This window comes from Alligator mississippiensis, chromosome 2 (genome assembly GCF_030867095.1).
Source record: "Alligator mississippiensis isolate rAllMis1 chromosome 2, rAllMis1, whole genome shotgun sequence".
NCBI lineage: Eukaryota > Metazoa > Chordata > Crocodylia > Alligatoridae > Alligator > Alligator mississippiensis.
The window spans coordinates 227,915,177-227,933,698 of record NC_081825.1 but is presented as its reverse complement, the minus strand read 5'-3'; the positions used below and the strand labels follow the sequence as shown (position 1 = coordinate 227,933,698).

Genomic DNA, 18,522 nt, shown 5'->3' with positions numbered 1-18,522 from the left:
GATCTTTCTTGAAATCACATTAGTTCAGCTACAGTACTGCCAAAAAATGGCTGCAGGTCCAAATGGCTGAAATATTGGTTTGAGATATTGCATTAGGGCTTAACGTTACAGCACTAGGCTAACACAGCAACCAGAAAGGACATTCAGTTACACCTGTTCCCTCTTAGTCCAAGAACAGCTGACACCTGGATGACCCAAAGTTCTGTTCTATTAACCAGGAAGTTTTCACAAACTTCCTAAAAGTGCTTCTTCTGACCCTGTCCCCAGGAAGAAAAAAGGTTCTTAAATGCTTCATGGGCTCACTTGTTCCATTTGCTCTCTAAGGGCACCCTCTTCCCAGCCTCTGCTTGGGAGAACTACTAGTAAGATGGATCTGATTTAATAGGATTATCTGTAAGAGGGTGAACAGTACATTACTGACAGGCTTAACAGATACTAAATAGGAAGTAGTGGCTCACACCCATCAGGACAGATAAATAACCCAGAGTACTTAAAGAAATTAAGACGCATGGGCAGAAATATAAAAGGCACACCGAAAAATAAGAAGTGTGACTCTGCCTATCAAGCTAATACTTAGTAGGAAAAAGTAACCCAATAATCAATCCCATCAAGGATCTGGACATACCTGGGAAACTGATGCCTGGGTGACAGAACAGTTCATTAGATAAGGGCTCAATGCAGCACAGGTAACAAAAAGCCAGTAATTGTACAAACTATATATGGAGAAGGGAAATAATCTGTCTTTATATACAGAAAGAAAGATGAGTAAAGAAAGATGAACTCAAGATCCAGGGCTTAAATCCTGACAGAGTCTCCCCATCCCCATACAGCTCTGGGATGAGCCCATTTGAAACAACGTAGTCAAGTTTGATATGTCAGTACCAGAATTACATCCACAAACTGCAGGGAATTTAGAGAATAAAAGTGAGCAATCAGAGACAGAGATTAAAACAACTAAAATACATGTCACTTGGCTAACGGGGGATGGGGACAGGGGCAGCAAGATACAACAATGGCATACAAGAGTGAAGCTTAACCATAAAGCATTTCAACTGAAAATGATAAAAAGTGATGGGAGGAGTGATGGAGATGAGGGTGAAATAAAGAGGAACAGGATGAAGCCAAGAAAGGGAAATTTACAAGGAAAAAAAAAAAAAAAAAATCAACCTAATGGCAAGATCTGTTACACCCTGGAGTAATCTCTTAATGCAGGTGGGGAAGTGTCATTGCTTGGGATACTGAAAGAACAGATTTACTAAAGCCCTGGAACATTCCCTCAAGTGACCAACTGCACAGATAGAAGCTGTGATCAAACAAGACTCCTTCCCATCTTTAATGTTTAGGAAGGAAATAAGAATTTTCCAGAGCCTCGCAACAGACGTGTAACTGCAGTCACTCCCTCGTTACTCCTCCCATGCTAAGGTCTGTGCTAGGTACCAAGACTAGGGAGAGGAATAAGTGACTGTCAAGAGCACAGAGGGCCTGAAAGAGAGGCAGCTAACATGTTCTCATATCACAGGGTTCCCCCCCCCCCCCACAATCACTGCAAACCAGTCTTGCCCCTCCACTGTGCCCCAGCAAAGAGGTTCCTAGGTTTTTATCAGAACTTAGCTGGTCTCAGTAAGAAATCCTCAGTAATTCCTTCTCATACTGTAAAAAGGAACAACAGCAGCAGACTTGGGACCAGGTTAGGCTTATCCCATGCACAAAGAAATCCAAGACAGAAATAGCAAAGATGGGTTGTCTCTCTTCTACGTGACTCCACCGTCCTTATGATAATGGGACTTGGGGAATTCATGGGCTACACTACCGCAATACAGATGACAAATGTAATAATTCAAGCCCAGCCAGGATCAACCCCAGCAGCTTCTCTCTACTCCTCCTTTCTGTTCACTTGCTCTCTCCTGACATCTCTTGCACTTTGATCCTTGCCGTTGTCCACAAAACATAGCACCACACATGTTCCCAACTTCTTCAGTGAGCAAGCAAGCCAGTGTTCTTCTCTAAGCAGCCTGAGGCAGCATTTTCTGAAAATGCCTGGAAGCAGACAAGAATAAGATGCGACAACCCTGATACCACCACAGGGGGGGAGGGGGGAGAAGAGCAAGAGTGAGAGAGTGCGAGAACTAAACCACACCAGCAATTGCTTTGCTTACAGAAATAAAAATTCACAGCTCACCTACCTGGTCCTGCAACAAAGCTTTACTTTCCCCCTCCTGCCTGTCCCCTTTCTTTCTTCAGTTCAAACAGCTGAAGTTTAGCTCAGTTGGTTAGAATGTGGCGTTATTCACACGAATGTTGCAGGTTCAATGCCTTCTAGCCTTACTTGTCTATGAAAATAAGTTTAGTCTATGCTAGCCAGAGCCAGTGTGCCTTGAAGATCTCACAGCAACACAAGGAGCGAGCAAAAAAAGTGAGTGCCTTCAGGTCAGCAAGATCCCAGAGTGGGCTGTGCTCTCCCACTCCCTCCCTCCCTGCCGGATGCCCTTGGTCCTGTAATTGAGGGAAGGAGAAAGGAGAAGAGGTTACTCCAGTTCATTCACACTGCACACAGTGCTCCCTTTGGCCTCTTTTCCTGTATGACAGCAAGCAAGTGATGATGAGAAAGATAGGGTCAGGACAGCAATCAACCACATTCACTGGCATGGGATTTCTGGTGGCATCAGCTGCATAAACTCCACTAAACACTGGCAAAAGCCACCTAACTTTGCTACATCCTACTCTTTTCTAATGAGAATGTTATACTGTACCCATCACCTGGGGTTCCAAGTGTCAGAGAAATCTACAACTGACACACCTCAGGAAAAACAGGAACTAGGGCACTATGGGGTCTAGAGAGGGAGAGGCTATGGTAGTGGATCTTCTCACACACCTGATGCAATGGCAGTCAGCCCTCATGACTCCTGTCCTGTAAGGATTAGTCCTCCCAAAGGTATAACTACAACAGGCACCTGAAGAGTCCAGCTGCACAACTAGGGTCTACACCAGCCCCTACAGCACCTGCAAGGAAGAACAGCAGCAAATCTTGCTATTCTGTAGCTGAACTAAAGTAACCCCAAAAGTTTGGCTCAGACTCCAGCTCTGCGTCAGACTGACTCCCTATCAGCACCGACCTTCGGACAGCAGGAAACGCAATCAGGGCTTTGACTCTGACAGGGGCTTCGAACAGGAAAAAGTCCCTTCTGTGCTCCTCCCAGGAGGAGGAACAGAGTGAACACAGCAATAGGCCCTGCTGTCCAACAAGGAAGCAAAGGGCAAGTCTGATCGGTTCTTGGGAGGAGTGCATGGCAAGGGATGCAAAGTCTGGGGCCTTTGCTAGAAATACCACTTATAGCCATTCTTCAAATACAATATTTCAATGCTGAGAACTAGGCTCCTCTGCCAGTGTAACTGCATCTATTCTAGAGGTTTGTCAGCACCAGTATCTTGGTTAGGAGTGCAATTTTTTTCCCTTCACTGCTTTAAATCAGCACAGCAGTATAAGAGAGAGAAAAAAAAAAAAAACAAAAACTTAAGTATGGACCAGGCATGAGATACCTTCAGGTAGTCTAGGAAGAAATCCTATGGTGAAACCACCTTGCAACCAAAACCCTGGTCTGGAGAATAAAAGCTGAGTGACTAAGCTTTTGGTTTGCAATGAAAACCTAAGTGCAGCAATGGTGCATGATGGCCAACAAAAAAAAAAAAAGAGATCCAGCCCTGGTCTGGTTTTCTTCCAAATGCCACTGGATGTCAGTGGAGACAATGAATTTGCAAAGTATGTGGCTTTGCTGGATCTCTGCTCTAGCTCCACTCAGGCAATGGTACCCACCCCTGACCTTTAAGGCATAAAACAGAGCTAGTTATGCAATGCTGTAAAACCATGATAACCAGCTAGTCTTTACACCATCTCTTCCCAGAGAATGCATGTCAAAGGAGACAGTTATGGGAGGCCCAGATTTCAGAATGGTGGAATGGGGAGATACACAGGGGCAGGTATTTGGAGACAAACACATAGATCTTAAGGTGGGACTTGCAAAAAAGAAAAGTGAAGCAAAATTCTCCATTCATTGTCAAGTGATGCAAAGGCACTACATCTTAGAACAGGGAGCTGACCTCACACAGGATCCTACACTTTCCTTTCCCAATCCTCAATAATCCCAGAGGCCTTGAACCCCCACTATAGGAAGTCACAAACCCTCTCCAGGTGGACTTGGGAAAATGCTACCTCAATACTAGAAAACTGTCTATAAGCTGAAGAGAGACCAGAGAAATGTAAAGGCAAGGCTGAATGCCAAGAATCATTTTATGGCAGTGAGGTACAAGGGAAGAGGGACAAAACCATGCCTCCACTAATTTGATAAACCCCAAAAATTGACATTTCAGGGCTCAATCCTACCCTGCTTCCTGTGGAAAATTAAGATGATAACAACGAACTCATTAGTACTTTTTCATCTGCAAAGTTCTTTAAAAACAAGTAATTTAATCCCCTTTACACCCATAAAGGAGAGTACAACTCATGATCTATGCCAATCAAATGCCTTCTGCAGCCTATCACTACACAAGGAAAGAAAGGGAAGGGAGAAGAAAAAAAAAAAAATGAAAAGATAACAGCATCTGCTGGGCTGTCCCAGACTGTTTCCTTGGTGTCAACCTTTTACTCTGTTACCATGACACAGACAAATGTCAACACTTACTAAATAAAAGAATAATAAAAGCAGTAATAACATTATCCCTATTTTACAAGCAGGGAGGATAGGCGATTTGCCCAAGGCTGTCAGATGAGTCACACCAGTCACAGACAACTCAGAAGTGCCTGGCTCTTCCTTCCATGCTCAGATCTTCCTTTCTCTCATACTCATCTTCCCCATCTCTAATTTCTACAAAACAGAATTCTGGTGCCCCAAGGGCAAGAGGAATAGTTGAGAATAGAGAAGTAGAATAAAGGAGGCATCAGCAATGCTTACACTGCAGTAATATGCTCAGTCCTTTGTTAAGTCATCCTCCCTCTCTTCCTTGCACAACTTGTTCTATTAGCCTGTTGCATATTGTTATAACAGATTATATTCTCTTTGGGGCAGGGTCTTTTTACAGTACATCTGTCTGATGCCTAATCCAAAGCAATCCCAATAAATAGATGCCTATACATGCTACTGTAATACAAAGGGACCAAAGGAGAAATTAGATTTGGTACTGCAGTGAGAAATGGGCAGGAAAACCCCAATTCCTAAATTCCACTGGGAAAATGTTTTAATTATATTAACAGAAGTATCACACCTACATGCAGAAGAATGGCAGGAAGGCAAGACAGTACCACAGAAACATGGCCTGTTTAAAGCAGATGAGACTGGGACTGGTTCTTAAGTCACTTCAAAGGAAGCAGGCTCAACTATTGTACATCTTGGTATAATCCCTGGATGTCCACTACAGAAAAACAATTGAGCAGCATTTGCTGCCTTCCCATTTATGATAATGGAATTGTACAGCAAAGAATGGAATGCAAAAGAACAGCTACTATGGGGAATACACAGAATTATAATGAAAAGGTATTGCCAGAACTGTAAGGAAATATGGGGAAAAGGGGCTGAAAGCTACAGGACAGGAGCAAGGGCATTAGGAGCTGTGCATAAGGGAAGTTTGCTCTGTATTTGATTATGCTCTGCCTGCCTCTAGTCAGCTTGACTAGCCCTCTTCTGCCAGGGGGTTCAAATACAATTAAATACTGCAGACACACATGGAAAGGGAGGAGGAAATTGAAGATTTACACTGAATGTTCAAACTGAAAACAAAGTGAAATATTTGTGCATGAGAGAGAGAAAGGATCTGCATGTCAGGGAAAGAGCGTGTGAGAGGGCATGTGACAGTCTGTGCAACAGTGTGTGTGCAGGTCTAATTCCCTCCAAGGCTTTGGTCCAAATGTGGAGCTGAACTTTCTGCAGACTTTGTCCTGCCAAGTCATGTTCCCTTCTCCCAGCATCTGACATCACCACAAATGCTCAGCTGGAAAACAGGCTGGAGTCAGAAAGAGGCCGCTGGTTCTGGGCCAGCCAGTGAAATGGCTGCAGTCAGGGCACACCCACCAGATAGGAAACAAGAGCCGCCCAGTTCCTACAGGATATATCCAAATACTCAGGAGACCCAGGTGCCTCCAGAGGCCCCAACCCTAGCACAACTCAATTCAACAAGGGCCCCAACAAAGCATACAAATCCTAAGATGCAAGCAGATGAACACCAGTAAAATCCATAAAGGACAAGAGAGGCATGCACAGGCTTCAGGGCTCTCAAAAGAACTAACAAACCAGTGAAACAACAATTAACACTGAGGTTCCAACCTCACACAATTCCTGTGTATTCCTCTTGTGCTGGAGTTTTGTTTCTATAGTTGCCCAAATACAAATGTTTGTTTTGGGTTGGTGGGGGTTTTGGGGGGGGGGGGGGGGGGTTGTTGGTTTTTTTTTTTTTTTTTAAATAAAAAAACCCTAGAATTATCAGGTACTCTGAGAGGACAAGGTCTGAGTTTGTCATGGACATGCATCCCTGGGACTCACCTCAACAGCACTCAAAGAGAAAGGAATTGAGGTACATATAACAGAGTTCCCAAATCACACACACTTCCTCCAGTGAAACCAAAGTCCCACAAAAAATTCAGTTCTGTATAAAAGTGTATGTGTGCACCTGCACCTGCCATATGCTCTAAGAAGTTCAGCTGTAGCTCCAGCTTTGCAGGTTCTCTGAGTAATTTGCAGGGATGCATGTACATGACAAACTCAGACCCTGTCCTCTCCGAGTACCTGACAATTTTAGGGGGGGGTTTTAACATTATTTACAGCAACTAGGGATTGAGACTCAGGAGAAAGTTGTGTTGAGGGGTGACTGGATCTCCACTGACTTCATCCCTACACCAGGAGCAGTCTGATGGCTCAAGAGCACTGGGAAAGTTCCACCATAGGTACAGAAGTCAGGGGAGGCTTGCTGGAGATGGAGCCTAAAGGACAGGGGGCATGGGGCTCCATTCTCTCTTCAGTTTCTCCTGAGTCTCCATCCCTAGGTGCTGCAAGGAGAAGCATAGTTGGAAGAACCCTCTGAGGTTCCACTTATGCTGTTGGGATGTCAGTGTATGGGGATCTCCTTTACTTGACCTCTAGCATAATCCATTTTCATATTTTGCACATTTCAATTCATGCAATTAAGTAACTACTTCATTCAAAGTTGAAAAAAGGAGTGGAAAGCAGAAAAGTCTGTTTTCTTCTTCCAAACTGTGACTAAAAGTGTGGTGTGTGGATAATCTTGACTAGTTTAAAAACTGGGAGGGCCATGTTTGTCAAAGCAAACAAACAAAAAAAAAACGGTCAGTCCAATTCATTAAGCATAGATAATACTTTTTTGCTTAATAATCAGAAAATATTGTGATAAAAAGCTTACTTTTTATTATTTATCTCTTACATTTAAAGTAGCCTCATTTAAATGGCTTTAAAAGGCTATTCTTGTGAATTTAAGCTAGATTCCAATTTTTATTCAAATGCAGCTTGACACAAATTGCAAGTAACAATGACCATGATGTAGTAAACAAGAAATAAGATTCACCATTCTGTAACATAATAAAAATTAAGAATCTACATAAATTAGCATTAATATGACTGCTTAAATAAATGTGCATAGATACAGTAAAACTTAGTGATAAGCAAAAAGTCTCATTGGTTGGAATAATTTGGGACTCAACCTTCCTTTAGGAAAGTAACTAAAAAGTAAAAATGCAAAACAAGACTACAGTAAGTTATTTAAATCACTAATTTTAATCATTATTTAAATCAATCCATCTCATCTAGCTGACAGTCATGCAGGGACCTAAATTAGCTCCAGGATCATCATATCAGAAGGGAGGGGAAAGTTTGGACATACAAGTTCTTAGCCCGGCTAGTTTTAAACTTTTTAAAAATTTAAAAACTTTCTCTTAGCTTTTTAAACTTAAAAAGATAAACACATTTTGTGCACAAAAAGAATCCTGCAGCCACTTAGCTAGTCTCCTACCAACTCCAGCAGTCTTGGACTACCTCCATAAATACCATATTTTCTCATGTATAAACCCACATTCCCCCCCAAGCCAGTTGGGAAAAATTGGGGTATGTATTATACACAAGGAAAAAGACTCCCCAGGAGTCTGGGGAAGGCAGGGATGGGAACACGGCACATTTAACAGCATTCATTGCTGTGGCTCTGGGTGCCATAGCAATTAATGCTGCCACCACTCCCCTGTCCCACCTAATTTCCAGACCTGTAGGGAGCTCCCCTCCCCAGCCATGCACCAGATCACACCAGCTCATGGGGCTAATCCACAGCTGCACCTCAGCACATAGCCTTGGCTCTGGTATGCCAGGTCCAACCCCATGCACTGGCTTCAGAGCCACATACTTGGTCAGAACTGGCACTCTGAGTCTGGGACCACACTCTGGCTCCAGGGGCTGTGTGCCCGGTCAGACTCAGCACATGGCTCCTGGCAGAGGCACCGGGTACATGGGGGCCCCCAAGGGCCCTGACCCCTCCTTGGGAAGAGGCCCATCACCTGAGATGTATAAAACTTTCCATATGTCCATCATCTTAGGCACACCCTGGCAAAAATAAGTCAGCACCTATGGTTCCTGGAGCCAGCAGATGATCCCAAAACTAGCGTGCAGTCCCAGAGTTGGTGTGATAGGTCAGATCCAGCATGTGGGATTGGATTCAGTGCACCAGGCTGGCCCATAAACCCTATATTGTTCACAAGGCTGACAGTAAGCTCAGCTCCCTAGAGAAGGTTCTCTCTTTCAGGCTCCCCATCCATAACATACCAAATGTGCTCACTATTATGGGGGTGAGCTACACATGAGCAAATAAACTTACTAACACCCCTTCGAATTATGTGCCACAGAGAAGAGCTGCCCCAGGTTTCTGCTTAAACATAACTCTACTCAATCCCTTCACCACTTCTATCCAAGAGATAATTCCTCAAACTTGTAAGCCCATATTTTTGGTCTGTTCAGCAAACTCAGAATTAGATTTTAATGATCCATTGCTAATTTAATGCCTTATCCACAACACATCTTAAACATCCTCTCAATAAATAAACCTAGAATTCTCCCTTCCTGAGACATAACAGAAGATCTTCCCTGCCCTTCTCTGGATGCTCTCCAACTTAGCTGGTCTTTCCTCCAAATAACATGAACAAAGCTGAACATACCAGGCTCTGTTTTATAAAAGGGTAACACAAAGAGCTTCATTTCTACACATGTTCTCACCCGGATCTACAAGCAGCAAGTACTTCTTCCTTACAGAAAATCTGGTCTCGGCATTTTAGGACTTAAAAATTCAAGCTATACTAACTGCTAATGTTCCTCGCTGTTAGTGGATCTAGGCAGGAGGAATTTCTCTGGCTTCCACATATGGAGAAAATGTCTTCCATCACAGAAGCAGTAAGTCAGAAAAGAAAAGCCATGGAAGGGATATTCGAGAAACCTACCACATTCATTTTAAATAAAGGAAACTATAACTCTGCTGAAATATGCCAACTTCTCTGGAGCCAACAACATTATGTGCATCCATCCTGCCAAAATTAATTCTGGAAATTGGTCCTAGTTGCAGCTAACTAGGTAATAGAAAAATGTATGTGTGCTTACCTAAAAACTTCTTGATCTTCAGGTAATCGTGTCCACTAGAATCTACAAGTCGAAGCTAAAGTTTACATGTCCAATAGAATGGATATTTCAGCCTGTATGTAGCTTGGCTGCAAAATCTGACTCAATCATCACTGGTAGTATGGAAAGTTCCTACTTCCTAAAGATCCCTCCTGCTGTGGCTAACTCCCACAACAAGGATGATTAAATTCATTGTTCCCAAATTGCCAGCTGCATAATACTTTGAAGCACATACACAAACATTTCTCCAACTTCACAACACTGGAAAAAAATGTCCCCTAATGACATAAATCAACATAATTTGATATCTAAAATGTCCAAACAGTTCTATTCTGGTTGATCCATTTTTCTCCAGGGCTGGCCAGATAAATTAACCTTATTACAAGTAGAAAGGACACTTTCAGGTTAGCACAGACAAGCTTCCCTATTCTCCAATGGAACTGTCACTGTAATATGCCTCCTAAGTTGGAAGTAGGATCATGTTTTAAATATGGACATCCAAAATTATATACATTACAATACATCCTCCACTGTCCTCTAAGCACAAAAATCAAGGGAAGACTTTTCTGAAAAACAGCAACTATTAACAACTGAGTATCCAATAAATAGAACATTAGCAAACGTCTGCTTTAATGGCTATGGGGCCTCATAGCAGATCTCATTATAGGAAGAAACTTCTCTGACTGGAGTACCAAGGACTGAATCTAAGACTAAACAGAAGGAGGAATGTTTCTTGAATATAACGGTTGATAGCAGACAAGGTTCCTTGGGTGAATTTGATATCTTTTATTAGACCAACCCAAATGGTTGGAGAATAGTTATTAAGCAAGCTTTCGGGTTCAAAAACCCTTCGTCAAGCTAAGGAAGCCTCAGCAGTTGGTGTGCTCTTCCTGGTTGATAGCATTCACTTTCTGAGGACTCCTTGTCTTAATTACAGATAAAAGTACTAGACCTCAGAGAAAGATCCCTATTTCAAATACATGTTTCGCTTAGAACCAGTACCTATCAGGAATAAGTTGATTTTAATTGACAGGAAGCACGACTTGCCACATGCACTCCACTCGGGTATGATTTGCAAGGACCAGCATCAAAAATGGCCATTTGCTTCCAAACTGAATGAGTCCATAACCAACCAGGGTCTAATTCTATAGAAATTTCCCTCACTTTATGCTTTACATGCATTCCTAGAAAACAGTGCATAACATAACTTTGCATAAAGGGAGCCCACTTTACAACGTAAAGAATAGGGGCAGTTCCAAAACCTCAACTGTACTGACCCCCAGACCCATTTCTACCACTTTTACAAGACCATTTTGGTACTCACCAACAGCAGGCAATATACACAAAGCACAGGGCACTATCGTAATGAGGATGGCAACTACAGAAACACATCTCAGACAATGAGGAAAAAAGCACAGATCCACACAGGAGACTATATTTTGGTGTGCATCACTCCCACAATGCACCACACAAAGCAGCTGACTGCGGGCTTTCACCACACCGATCGCATAAGAGTGAATTAACCTTGCATATAACAAATTTTTGTTATAAAAAAGGTCATCACATAAGAACGAATTCACACATACAGGACCCACATAAAGCAAGGGAAACCTGTATAGGGCTGGTTGAGGAACTTGCAAACTGACAAACTCAAAGCAGATACCAAGTTCACCAACATGCAGGGTTTATTACATTTAGGAACATTTTCATAAGTCAAGGACTGTTTTTCCTGGTCATATAACTTGCATTCCTTTCTATAGTATTTGGCAGCAGACGGGATTATAAATCTACTTTTCATATGACAAAGGAACTAAGGCTGGAAGAGGCCATCCATGCTATCAAATCCAGTCCCCCTGCATTCTCAGGCAATAACTGAATAGCTTTTGTTTTCCATAGTTGCACTAGAAGTTGGAAACTAAGCTGTTCAAGCATCAGATCCAAGCGAGATAGGTCCCATATACCTGTAAAGTGAAGAGGCTACTTTTGCAGATCCAAATTCTGCCCCTCCCCACACCTTAGGAATACTGAATGCCTAACCACGGTAGATGACAGGTTTTACTTCAGTAGTGATACCTGTCTGAATTTGGACTGATGCACACTGAGGAATCTTCCTTCCTTGTAAAATAGAGATGGAAGAACAGGAAAAAATTAATAAATAAACAAATGGAGAGCAGAGGGAATCTTTGCTGCCTGCTTTTTCTTTCACATGTAGGCTCTTGTCCCTTTCCTCATTATTCCATGGTCAGCTGCTAAGGGAAGAAAGCAGGCCTTAAACTGCAGCAGCAAAACCAAGAACCACCCAACAATTCTCGTGCTTAAAGGGAATTTAGAAAACAACTCCAAAAGATAGGCCTGGAAACAAATTCATAACTCTATTGGACAGTTAAAAAAAAAAAAAGTCTTGTTAAATATAGACAGCAGCTTTATGGCTCATTACAACCTTATAAACACTGCCAATCTTTCTGAACTTCACCAGTAGTAACTACTCCCCTTTTTGAATGGTGCTGCTTTGCCACTAACTAGATTGAATATTCTACTGTTCTTCTGTCTTAGAATAGCTCCTCTTTACACTAGTCCCTAGTTCACAGTCCCTCTCCATCCCTCCAGCCAGAATGCTTACATTTCCATGGAATCTTTTCTTTATATTTTGCTCAGCCTGAGTCTGCTTCCCTTCAGACCTGAGGAAGCACCTTATGCCTGAAAGCTTGCTTGTCCACCGGGTCTCCCAAATATACAGTTGGTCCAATAAAACTTATCAGAAAAAAGCCTTCTTTCTCTAGAATAACCTGAATATTAAAGTGTTGCAGTCCATGGGAGCAGGCACAAGGGCATTGTGATCCAGTGTTGGTAACTGGGAGCAACAGTCAAGCATGTTCCTAAACTTTTAAATGAGGCAGAGAAAAAAAATCTCAGTCTTCTATTATGATACATTCCCAAGAAACACAAGGAGGGATAGAGGGCCACAGCTTGTCTAGGGGAAGCACAGTCAGCCAAAGCATAATTTCAAAGTACTTCATACTCTACCTGAGTCTGTTCTCTTTTTGTTTGGTTTTATGTATAATTAATTATTTTATCCCCTGTGTTTTATTCAGAACTGACCTTCAAGTCTGGGGAAGGGGAAAGGAGGACCTAGATAAATAAATAAATAAAAAATCAGCAGATGAAGTACAGGGTCTCTCAGGAAGGTACTAACCTACAGAATGACTGACACCTCAGAGGAGGTGCTCTCTACTCCTACGGATCCACATAGACCAGCTGAGTCTGTATTCCCTTTGGAAGCCCCAGCCAGGGAAATCAGTTGTGAATCACTTGGCAGACCTGTTACAGAGCTGACAGCAGAGATGGGGAGCTGGGCCCTACCATGCTTCCTGGCACTAGCATCATCTATGTGTTTGATATCCTCCATCTACAACCTAAGGTCCTAAGGAGAAATGCTGGCTTTGCTCTGCAGTCATGATCAGGGCTTTTAGTGCTGGCCATATGCGTTCAGGTTCAGTTTTTCATCCTACTTTATTCTCATGGGGGTGGAGATTAGAGAATGGAGTACTTCTTGTCCCCGAAGATAGTTTTTCCAGGGCTACCACATCCTTTCCTTCCTGGGGCAGAGGAACTCGGACAACACCATCCAGACTCAGCTGTTGAGCAGGGAGGTCCACACTTCCTACAGAGCCAAACAAGCTCCCCAACAAGATATTTAAGAAGATGTAGCAGGAGACACAGACCTTTCCTTTGGCCTCCAGTTTTCATTAGCCAAGCTATTTCCTGAAGCCTGCGGAGGCACCAGTCGTTACAAATGCCTCAGAAAGAGAAAGAGCACAAGTAAGCCAAGCTGTTAGTCAGAAATCTGACATCAAGTTTGAAATTTTCCTCAAGAGGAGTCCTGTGGTAGGACTGCCAGCCACTGGGGAGATGGAAAACAATCTTCAGGGACTGAGCCACTCCCCTGCTGTCAGAGAGTGGTGACAGGTCTGGTCTTGCCTCCAAGCTGAAGCATCCATTAGGATGGACCTACAGACCTAAGCATAATGAATTGTAAGTCAAATGAGACATAGTTATAATACATAACGTTTAAAACAAAGTAATTAACATGTGGAACTCATTACCGCAGAATGTTGCAAAGCCTAATACTACAAATGGGGTTCAAAAGGAATTAAACAAATTTATGGAGGGGCCAATGGGGGCTATTAAACACAACCTTTAGGGATGTGAGGGGACTACCATCCCCTACCAGCAACTGTGACGGGATGATGGAAGATTAATCAATCTACATATGTCTGTTTTCTACACTCTTCCTCTAAATCTTCCTCTACCTGCCATTGTTAGAGACAAGATACTGAGTCAGGCAGACTTTTGGTCTGACCCAGTAAAATTATTCTTACATTCTAAAAATGTGAGACAACCTAAAACTTCCACTTTGGCAGACACACTGTGCTCCAGAAAGCTCACAATCGAGGCTATGGCAAGATGCAGCAGGTGGATGAAACTGACAGAAGAGAAGCTAGGAGAAGGGGAGGACAAGGAAACAACAAAGTCATTACACCTTAAACAGATATCTCCGCTCCACATCTGACAACAGCTAGGAAGGTAGTTAGCAAGAACTCTGCTATGCTTAATGTGTGATAATTTGCTAGATTAACAGACAGCTCATCTTTAAAAATCCTACCCCTATGTGCCCATCTCATCTACCTGCTGTTTCAGGTCACAATCTAGACCACAAGCTCTGTAGGCCAGGGACCATCTTTTTTCACCATGTGACTGTGCTATAGTCAAATTCCCGGCTGCCTATAATTCAAATAACAATAAGTGCTCAACATTCAAACACAGAAATGTAATCTCTTTTATTTCACAGCACACAGAAACCACGGGTCCCATTTAGGATAAGACACTCTGCAGGGGGATTGCAGAGAAATCAACAGAAAAAGGGGTTGAAATGGGATTTGAAGATTTTCACTTCTAGGTCACTACATACCATCTGGCTGGGGGTTAATGACTTCTGGTTGTTTTTTCCTGCTGGGTGTCACCCCCTGTCTCTGCTATCTCGGCTAAAGCCCAGGTGGGATCAGCATCCGCCCTGCCAGAACTACCTCAACAGGCGCGACACGGCCAACTCCGCAGAGACCCCGGGGAGCAGCCAAGTCATGGGAACAGGCCTAGATGCCATCCCTCCAGGACGGGGGTGAGATGGGATGGACAAGTGCTGGGAGGTGGGAGCCTTCAACTCCCCGCCTGTTACCTGTTAAGCCAAGAGCAGACCGTCCCCTGCAGTGGCAGCAGGCCTAGCCTGAGGAAGGACAAACCTAGGTGCAAGGGAGCGGGACCCAAGCAGAAGGCACCCGGCACCTTGCATACAGCAGCCGGACCCAGGCAAATGTCAGAGCCCAACAGGGGCTGCGGCCTTCCCTCCACCCACAGCCCGGGCCACGCATCTAGCGGGGCGCGCCCCCCTGCAAGCGGCAGAGCCGGGGCTGAGCGCGGCAGGGAGGGAGCGGGCGCCCGGGACTGCCAGGCCGGGCGGCACAGGGCCCAGCCAGGGCCGGCCCAGGAGCAGCCGGGAGGAGACTCCTGCCCGCAGGTGCCTTCTTAAGCCGGGCGGGGGGGGAGTTACCCGTAGGCGCCGGGCTCCGGACCGGGAGCCGCCGTCCGGGCCGCAGCTGCGATGTCCCGTGAGCCGCGGCGGCTGCGAGTCACATGCTTGAGCTTCCTAGCACCGCCCCCGCCCCGCCCCGGGCCCGGCCGCCGGCTCCGGCCCGCCCGGCGCCGCGCCCGCCTGCACCTGCCGCTCGGGCAAGGGGCCCCGCGCCCAGGCACCGCCGCACCCTCTTCCGCGGCCCCCCGCTTCCTGCCCTCTTTCACCCTCCACCCACGAGCATCCTCCACAACTCCCCCCACACCCCTCCTCCATGCACCCCTCACAGTCCTACAGATACACACCACATGCATCCTCCACAACTCCCCCCACACACATACACCCCTCCACGCCCCACCCTCTTCCACAGCCCCACGCACTCTTCTCACACCCCTACAGTCCTACAAATACCCACCCACAAGCATCCTCCACACACACGCACCCCCTCCTCCATGCCCCCCACCCCCTCTTCCACACACCCCCCCACAGCCCTACAAATACAGACCCACCCACCCACAAGCATCCTCCACAACTCCCTCCTCCATGCCCCCCACACCACAGCTGTTTCCACACCCCCTACACTGCCTCCCCACAGTCCTACAGGTACATCCCCAGTTCCCCCATACACACACCCTGTCATGAGGCACCCACTTTAAATGGCCAGCACTTTCTCCGACCTCCCCTCCCCCCGCAGCTGCAGGTGACCTTCAGCCCCGTGTGCAGAGAGCACCAGTGTCCTCCACCCCACCCTGCCCCCAGTGAGACCCGCCTCACTTGTGCCACAAAGAGAGGAAGGGACAGAGCCAGTGCTCTGCTCCTCTCCCCGTGGGACCTTCGCTCTGTCTCCAGGCTGTTTCCTGTCCCAGGCTCGCCTGACAGCCTCCTGTCATCTTTTGTTTTCTGTCCCCTTCCTCTGTGACTCTTCTCCTCCTTCCTGCCTCCCTCAAGTTCCCCCCACAGCCCTGCCAGGAAAAAGAGAAGAAGAAGATGCTGAGTCAACTCTGGAGCAGGTGTCAGGGGAAGCAGAAGTGACCTCCTCCCTTCACTCTTCTCCTCTGAACACAAATCCCATGTACATGCACAGGGGTGCTCAATCTTTTAGCCCTGCCAGCCTGAGGAGGGGTGTGGGGCAGGTCCATGGGCTGGACTGGACCCCACATGCTAGGTTCAGCTCCCTCACCATCCCCACATGTGAGGATCAGGCTCTGGGGGCTCCATGCCAGCTCTGCCTAGCCCCACATGCTAGGCTCAGTCCCACCACCACCCTGTGTGCCCCATCTAGCACACAGGGCCATGGATCATGGGGGAGACCCATATGACAGATAACAAGAGACATGGGGCTTGGACCAGATCTGGCCTGCGGGTTGGCAGTTGAGCACCCCTGTACATGCATGTGAGTGAATATATATCATAAAATCATAGAAAAGTCAGACTGGAAGGGACATCCAAAGGTCATCTAGTCCAACCCCCTGCCTGAGGCAGGATCATCCCTATCCAAACCATCTGATAAAATCCATAATCTAAGCTCTTCATAAAACTCCCATCAACCATGACACAACACACAAGACACGACACCCTAACCTTAGGGTTATATCTTTTATTGCACCAACTGTATAGTTCAAATAGAATTAGATACTATCCCAACTATTTGGTCAGTTCAATAGAAGATATCACCCTAAGAAATCCTTGCCTCTCTGTAGGCAGGTAAGGTTCTTTTAGTGGATGTGATATCTTTTATTAGACCAACTGAGTAGACCATTTTTTATTAGACCAACAGCTTCTTGGGGGTGTCTATACACATCCTCTGGCATGAAAGGGGGGTGCTTTAATTAGATTGTCTCTGAGGGCACCTATACAAGTGCAGTGAGGCTGCCCCGATGTGCTGTAATTACAGCACATCAAAGCAAACTCGGTTAATCGAATCTACTGGAGCATGGGATTACTGCACTCCAGCAGACCCCAGCATCATGTGTATTAGCATCCCCACACTGAAAACTGGCAGTGAGGGTGATTTAACTGAAGCTCATTTAACTAAAGCTCATTCAATTAATCAAGTCTGCTCTGACACATGCTAATTAGGTACCTCTTCTGAATTACTTAAGAAAGCCAACCTTCTTCTACTGACCAGACAAATAAAGGGTCTCTCTGAGGGTCCACACAGCCTTTTTTACTAGTTGGATTAAACTGATCGAAAAACAACACCTCAGAGGAGTGGTTCTTAACTTTTTTAGATTGGAAGTACCCTACATTAGTCTTGAGGCACCCCATCAGAAAATGCCAGCTTATGAACAACACATGCCTTCAGTAGCTGGGGTGGCACGGCAGCAGTGGGAGTGCAGCAGCGGTAAGCAGGAGCTCCCACTGGCAGTGTCAGTGGTGGAGTGGCAAGTGCCAACCAGGGCTCGGTGACCACCCACAGATGCCGCTGGTAGCAGAGGCGGCCAGCAGGGATCACTGACCGCCCACAGATGCTGCCAGCAGTGGCAGCCGGCAGGGGGGTTGGCAAGCGGTGACCACCCGCAGCACCTTTTTGTAGGGGGTGCACCGCCACGCTCAGGGGGTGCATGTGCACCCAGATGCACCCCCTATGCGTTGCTCCTGTGCCATCTCCTAGTTTTCACCCATTTACTGATTACTGAAAAATAATTAAGCATTTTTTTGGTTGCAAAGTGCTCAGAAAGACCACAACAGGTCAAAATGTTTTTAACACTATGGGTTCCTATTTGAAATCCTGGGTACTCTTATGAATCATGTTTACACGCCTAATAAAGTTAACATTGTGTGGCACCCCTGGAAGGATCCTGAGGCACCTCAAAGTGCCACAGTACCCTGGTTAAGAATCACTACCTTAGACTCATGTGGTCAAGATCTTAGAATCACATCAACTAGAGACAGTACAGTCCTAATATGACACTCAGCTGACTCCCTCCCCTCCACCCTCCTTCAAAGGACAGGACTAGATTGTTCCTTAGTAGTATGAAAAGGCAGCAGCCTATTCATAAGTAAGGCTGTAACCAACCCTGTTTTAAGCACCCTATAATTTTAGCTTGGAAAAATGGTTTGGCCTTAGATATTGCTGTTTTCACTCCCAGGCCAAAGAAAACTCCAATTAACTTCTTTTGAGTATAGAGGCAGTAAAAATAAAAAAATATGCAGGTTTGAAATGTAGACTTTTGTCTGGTGTTCTTTGTTTCTCGCCATTATATAACAGAATCATATTACATGACAAAATAAATACTGCTATTGTTT

General features: G+C 45.2%; 1 protein-coding gene across 4 annotated transcripts in view; it reads right to left on the bottom strand.

Annotated features, from left to right (window-relative positions):
- The window catches only part of NR1H3 (nuclear receptor subfamily 1 group H member 3), a 38,795-nt gene extending 23,447 nt beyond the window's left edge, over positions 1 to 15,348 (bottom strand). The window contains exon 1 of one of the 4 annotated variants that reach the window (XM_006261401.4): positions 15,253 to 15,348. The gene's annotated coding sequence lies outside the window, so the exon portion shown is untranslated. Of the gene's footprint in view, positions 1 to 2,183; positions 2,389 to 13,369; positions 13,636 to 14,880; positions 15,089 to 15,252 lie in introns of those variants that run through there. The other 3 variants (XM_059722834.1, XM_014602335.3, XM_014602336.3) reach the window with 3 other exon arrangements.
- Positions 15,349 to 18,522: the final 3,174 nt, after the last annotated feature.